Source organism: Pelobates fuscus, chromosome 1 (genome assembly GCF_036172605.1).
Source record: "Pelobates fuscus isolate aPelFus1 chromosome 1, aPelFus1.pri, whole genome shotgun sequence".
Lineage (NCBI taxonomy): Eukaryota > Metazoa > Chordata > Amphibia > Anura > Pelobatidae > Pelobates > Pelobates fuscus.
Genome location: NC_086317.1, coordinates 294,582,157 through 294,589,096, shown reverse-complemented (window position 1 = coordinate 294,589,096; position 6,940 = coordinate 294,582,157).

Sequence of the window (6,940 nt, the reverse complement as noted above, 5' to 3'; positions counted from 1 at the left end):
ATAATAGGCAAGGCCCAAGATTTAATCTTCTAGTAAATCATGGATTACCTTAACTTTACATATGGTCTATATTTGTTATAGATCATTAAATCAACATGTATTTTTTCACATCAAAGTCAAAAACATCAGCTTTATAAAATATTGAAAGAGTATAATTTGGGGGAAAACAGTTTAGGAGAAGAAGCTGAGCTAATCTACTCTGTATTTTAGTGTACAGTTAGCAAACTGGTTCTCAAGTTACAGCAGAACAGTCTGTTATAGGAACACTATTTTAAATATTACACCTGATCACCTTTTTATATTATGTTGAACCATAAAGGCACTACTGTTAAAGAAACACACCAAGCTCCCAAATCACTGGGCTCCGCTCAATGGAGCTTCCGTCTTCAGCAGAGACTGTGACTGACACTTGGAAAGCCCCAGATAAGTTGTCAAACTGATTGCAAAGTATTTACCTACTTACCCTGGGAGGGAACTATGGGCACCATAACCACTACGGCAGGTTGGTTGGGATGGAAAATTGGTGTGTGGAGTGTTCTTTTAAGGTGCCTTAATTTTATTTATTTTAAATACCCTTTTTTCCCTATTTGTTTCTTCTGACTTGCAATCCGCAAGTTTGCAGTAAACATATTTGTGCCAAATATGCCCAAGTGCTTTGTACATAATCAGCCATAGATACTATGGTACCCATTGTTCCACAGTACCCTTACAAATCTTACTATACTGGAAGATATGGATCCTGGACAAGGGTTGTGTCTGGGACACCAGGGGCAGAGATGAGGGGCAAATCCACATATTAAAGGGGCAGATATATTTGAAAATATGGCATACCAGCCTGGCGTGTTTAATGATTCACTCACACTTGGCTGAGTGGAGACATTTCCCTGGTGGTTCTAGATGCAAGACAACAAGCAAGAAACCCAGCCAGAATGGAGGTACCGGAGCCGGATAGGACAGTTGGTAGTTATGCTCTTAGTCACCAATGTGAAAGAGAACATCACTGTATAGAGTTATGTGCCAACAGCATACCTTCCAAAAATGAAAGCTATAGATCTGGGACAGAGGGGTGTGCCAGCCACTAATGGTGTTGATGGGGTTGTCCAACCAGTAAAGTGGTGGGCCTTGGTAGCACACATGCCAATCTGACCTACAGCTGCTCTGGCCAGACTCACTCAGTGCACTGTTTAAGCTCTCTAAGTTTACTCTGCATAGTGCAAGCATATCTAATGTTTGGCTCTATCTTATGTTTGGATCTCACTTCACTGATTGCAGACTTTTGGGGACACCAGGGAACAAATCTAGGATGGCAGGTCAGGAGCTGGAAATTAAAATTGTCCCACCATATCTGGCAGAGTCGGGTAATATGCACCAGCAGTTCCTCATTGCAATAGCTATAGATATTTTTACCAAGCAAACCTTTCCTGCTCAAGGGGTATGCACTCTAGTATGGAAACTATCATAGCCTGTTGGTTGCCACTTTTAAACAGATAAATACTGTAATACTGTTATAAATAACCGGCAAAACTGAATGAAATAATACTTCATAGTCATGTCGTATTCAGAAAAATGAAAAGCTGTTATGTGTGTTTAAGGAATCCGGTTTAACAACTAATACTGCCAAGAGTTCACTGGGTCAAATAGAAGAAAAGTGATTCAGCTGCATAATAGATTGTGTGTGGAGGAGACATAACCAAACCAAAGATTTTTTTAATTCTTATTTTGCATTGGCAATCGTTACTTAATAGGCAAAATATACAAAGGTTGCTGTAGGTATAAAATATTACTGCAATGTGTATCTATCCATTGTTTAATTGCTCTCAGAGGGAAAGCTTGTTCATGGTTGACGTTTTCTTTTTTAAATGTATTTAAGGTGAAAGCTATTGTACAAAAATGTAGCTACATGACATAGTGAACCTCTCCATTATGCAATAATCGTGCAGTAAAATAATGTTTTGCATATTCAGACACTTATTCAAGGACATTGTTACGTGTTAGCTATGAGTTGTACTATTGGTTTTTAAATGCCAAATGATATTTATTTTGTCACTTATGTTGTATGTCTGGCTGTGATTCCAGTCAGAGAATATCAAGCAAATCAGTTTAACCCAATGGTAAAATAAATGCCGACATGGTGTGGGCACGTTCACATGCATGAGTATTTTTCAACAGTATTTCACAACAGATGCCAAAGTACACGCAAGCACACTCCGAACACCATCTGGCACTGTAGAACTATGGAGATAAGTGTGTTTTAACTTCTTCTCAGCTGCATTCCTAGACATGATAAACTTTGCACTTGCCCATCCTATCTGTGCCACATCTAGGGTTAATTTGTTTGTTGGGATTCACAGAAATCTCTACAAACTTCTGTCTCATTATTTGGCATTTTAGCTGAAAGCAGTAAAATGTAAGTGCTTTGCCTTGATGTTGACTGATGAGCTATTGCAGAAGCTTTGATAACCTCTGTTGTTTCTAAACAGGGGTTTGGGATTGTGCCCACGTAACTCTTTGGCACACAAGTTGGTTTTACATAAAATTTATAAAAACAATCTATACATTGGGCTAGCGAATTGTTTCAGCAAATGTCTAGATTTAAAGAGACACTCTAGTCACCAGAACAACTACAGCTTAATGTAGTTGTTCTGGTAAATATAATAGCTCACTTCAGGCATTTTCATGTAAACACTGCCTTTTCAGAGAACAGGCAGTGTTTACATTGCCCCTAGGGACACCTCCAAGTGGCCACTCCTTAGATGGCCACTAGAGGGGCTTCCTGGCTCAGGGCTGCATGGAGACTGAATTTTCCTCATAGAGATGCATTGATTCAATGCATCTCTATGAGAAGGTCCTGATTGGCCAAAATGGCGTTTGGCCCCGCCCCGTGCCGATTTTTTTTCCCTACGGGAAAGCATTGGATTGGCTAAAAATCTTCATTTTCATGATGTCACAAAAGACCCGTGCGGCGCTGGAAATAAGATGAGTTTTAAACTTTTATAGGGGTGCTAAGGGTGGGCAAGCCACCTATATGGTGGGTTTTCACTATAGGGTCAGGAATACATGTTTGTGTTCCTGACCCTATAGTGATCCTTTAAATAATAGGTAAATAAATTATAGTTCCTCCTCTGATTTGTCAATCAATTCTCAGTGTGGAATCAACATTAACCTCTAAGGCAAGGACAGGGTAACAAAGTATCCCCCTACTGGTTGTTTTCCAACTACAACTACATGATTGGTAGAAGAGTATAGGAGGAGAATCACAGTTATGAAGTTGTTATGGGGGCAAGAGTGTCCGTGTCAGGGGTCTGGTCGGTAATGGGTGCTGACCAGTACAGCAACCTCTATAGGGTGGAACCCAGAATACAAGGAAACCAATATACACACAGATAAAATGCAAAAAATAAGTGTATTTATATTAAAGGAAGACAGATAAATATAATACAAATACAGATAACTGATTGTAGCAGAAGGGCTTCTGAATACAGGGATCGCAGGAAGGCCTCTGAATACAAAGAATGCAGGAAAAGCTTCTGAAAACAGGGAATGCAGGAAAGGACTGTGGATACAGGGAATGCAGGTAAGGACCCTGGATACAGAGAATGCAGGAAAGGCCTATGGATACAGGGAATACAGGAAAGGCCTCTGGATACAGGGAACTCAGTGACGGCCTCTGAATACAGAGTCCCTAGCGTTTCGGGAGCATATGAACGAATGGGATAAGAAATACCAGGTGTTCGTTACGGGTATCAGTAAATTTAGATAGGCTAGTGTCATTCCTGCAACCCCAAAACATCAATTTTGTTTTGTCACACAGATAACACAGAGCACTAAGAAAATGACACATATAATTCCATGAGAGCTGTATTGGTGAATGGTTTCTTGTTGGTTTTGGTGCGTTTTAAATTTGATTCATACAGCATTCTTCATTATAACTGCCTCCACTGTGTTGCTACTCAGATTTGCATATATTTCCCTTGCTAGAAGCAATACACTTTAACTTCTGCTTTTTGCAAACATTAAATCCTTGCACCACTTTAGTTATGTAAAAAGGATATGTACTTTGCAAATACAGGTCATTTCACACCAACTGTTATATTCTTGTATTTAAAGCTGTCAGCAGCTCCAATCCCAAGGTTGGTCTAGGGATTTAAGATATAACCATCAATGACAGCTAATTAGGGAATGTGGAACATGTATATCAGCTTCCAGTCCTTGACATCAGACTCTTTGCACTAGTGCAGGGTACCATCTCTTGAGGGCATATATCTGAATAAAACTTGTGAGCATACGTCTGTAGGTAAAGTGTTTTAGTCAAGAGGTAATAATAAAAGCCTTCTGACCTAGCCACAATTTTTGTACATAACAAAATGCCAAAAGTAAGCCCATAATCACAACTGTAAACCAATGATCATTGTACCCTTATGCTAACCACAATCCTCTCTCACCCGATAAACATTTCTCACTGCAAGAAAATCCAACTAATGTTCGGTTTTAATTTGGTTGCAATCCTGCGGAGCTAATTTCCAATAAAAAAAAAAAATAGGAAAATCTCAAATGAGAAATCCCTCTTAGGTATGAAGAAAATAATTGGTTGAAAAATTAGACTTACAACATATAACCATAGACGAGGAGGAAGATAACTACATAGACCCTAAAAGTTAGCAATAGGTATGTATGTGAAGGGTAAACCAGCCGGCTTTTTGATTTTACCAAAATGTATTACCCATACCTAGTGCCATTTGTAAAAGCATAGAAAAGTCTATAGCTTCTGTTCCCAGTAATATATTCAGGCAATGGCATATAGTCTCTCAAATTACAAATAAACCTCTTGTAATGTTGTCCTGGTTCAACCTTGGAAAGATTAACTTATATCAACAGACATAGGATGAAAAAAAGACAAATAAGGGAGAGACTCGCTAAGGGGCTAAAGGGTTAGAAATAGGAAAAAGAGAGATTTATAGAAGAATATAAAACACGTAATTGTAAGACCTATACGTAAGCACAGGTCAATAAAGCAATTGAACAGGACAATATCTACTGTGTAAATACATCATAAGTATACCCTACAGTTTGTAGTGAAAGGTACAGAATCGTAGCCTCTCAATGATACAGCGTAATAATGTGGTATAAGTGCCTTGAGAGCTACTTGCTCAATACCTGCACAAAATAGATACAAACATATCTTAGTAGAGTTAATTATTGCTACAAATAGCATTTGATGCTATCGATGTATAATGTCTGTCTCAGTATACAAGGATAATACAATACTATAGAGACTAAGACGTGAATATAATCAGTTCACAGATTCTACATAGATTCTAGATGTGAGCTGATTACCTGTAGGTAGTGAGTCACTCCACTACGCTTTCCATAGATTGTGGAATAGGTGCCAGTTTGACTAGAGCGTTGCTCAGTTGATCACGTCTGTATAGATACTTGTGGATAATCAGTCACAAAAGAAATTTTCAACTCAAAGATTTGAATCACTCTATTTATGTACTCATACACTCATAATGTCGCTGCAATCTGTTAGCAAACTTGTACACTCTACCTATAGCACCTTCGTGGGTGCCAATTAGATAAAGTGTCCATGTAGGTATCCCTCAATCATATAAAGTTCCCTCTGATATTAGGAAAAAATCCCCCAATCTCCAAATAAACCCCCCTCCTCCTCGTAGAGAGAAAAAAAATAAAATAATAGAGTGAAGAAATAAATTAGTGCATAGTGAAGTGATTAAAATAAAATAATCCCGACACGCATTCCGGTGCTCTGAGAGGCACCTTCATCGGGGATATATGTTTGTATGTATTTTGATATGTTTGTATCTATTTTGTGCAAGTATTGAGCAAGTAGATTGCAAGGTACTTATACCACATTATTACGCTGTATCATTGAGAGGCTAAGATTCTGTACCTTTCACTACAAACTATCCTCTTCCACTCTAACTATGGTATATTTATGATGTATTTACACAGTAGACATTGTCCTGTTTAATTGCTTTATTGACCTGTGCTTATATATAGGACTTACAATTACGTGTTTTATATTCTTCTATAAATCTCTCTTTCTTCTATTTCTAACCCTTTAGCAACTTAGCGAGTCTCTCCCTTATTTGTCTTTTTTTCATCCTGTGTCTGTTGATATAAGTTAATCTTTCCAAGGTTAAACCAGCACAACATTACAAGATGTTTATTTCTGTATACGGACTCATATGATATATATAAGTAATTTCAGAGACTATATGCCTGAATATATTACTGGGACCAGAAGCAAAAGACTTTTCTATGCTTTTAAAAATGGCACTTGTTTTTTTACATTAGTATTAGGGTGCATGCCCACTCGTACTGACCACCCCCCTTTGGATATTCTCCATTCAATTAATTAATTTCTAATTAATCTCAAAGCTGAATCAAGATCCATTTGAAAATGGCAGGAACCCAGTCAGCTCAATTTTGTTTTAGTTTGGTTGATAGTAAATAAAGTGAACCCTAGTGGAATTTCAGCTAAATTTAAGGAAATGGAGCCGAATGAAAGGGAATAGACCCTCATGTTTTGATATGTGCAGACATGTATCTGCATTTTTTATTATTCTCAGCAATATTGTTAGAATAAGTGATATTTCACACCAACTCTGCTTGCCAAAGAAAACAGAAAAATCTATTCATTCAGCTGAAACATTTGCAAATACTAAATTCAATAGGTGGATTGGAAAGAATACTTAAACTAAATTTTCAGAATTTGTCAGTCAGTTTTGGCCTACATTGTTAAGCGTTTTGCTTAACAAATTCACTATTTCATGAATAGACCCCACAGCCTTTCTATTTTTTATTACCAAAATCACTTTATTGCTTTGCACTTTCTACTGGGTCTACAGCTGGATCTCATATAAACTAGAATCATGACATTTTAGGGTTTCAGTTCCCACTAGATTTAGCAAGAAAG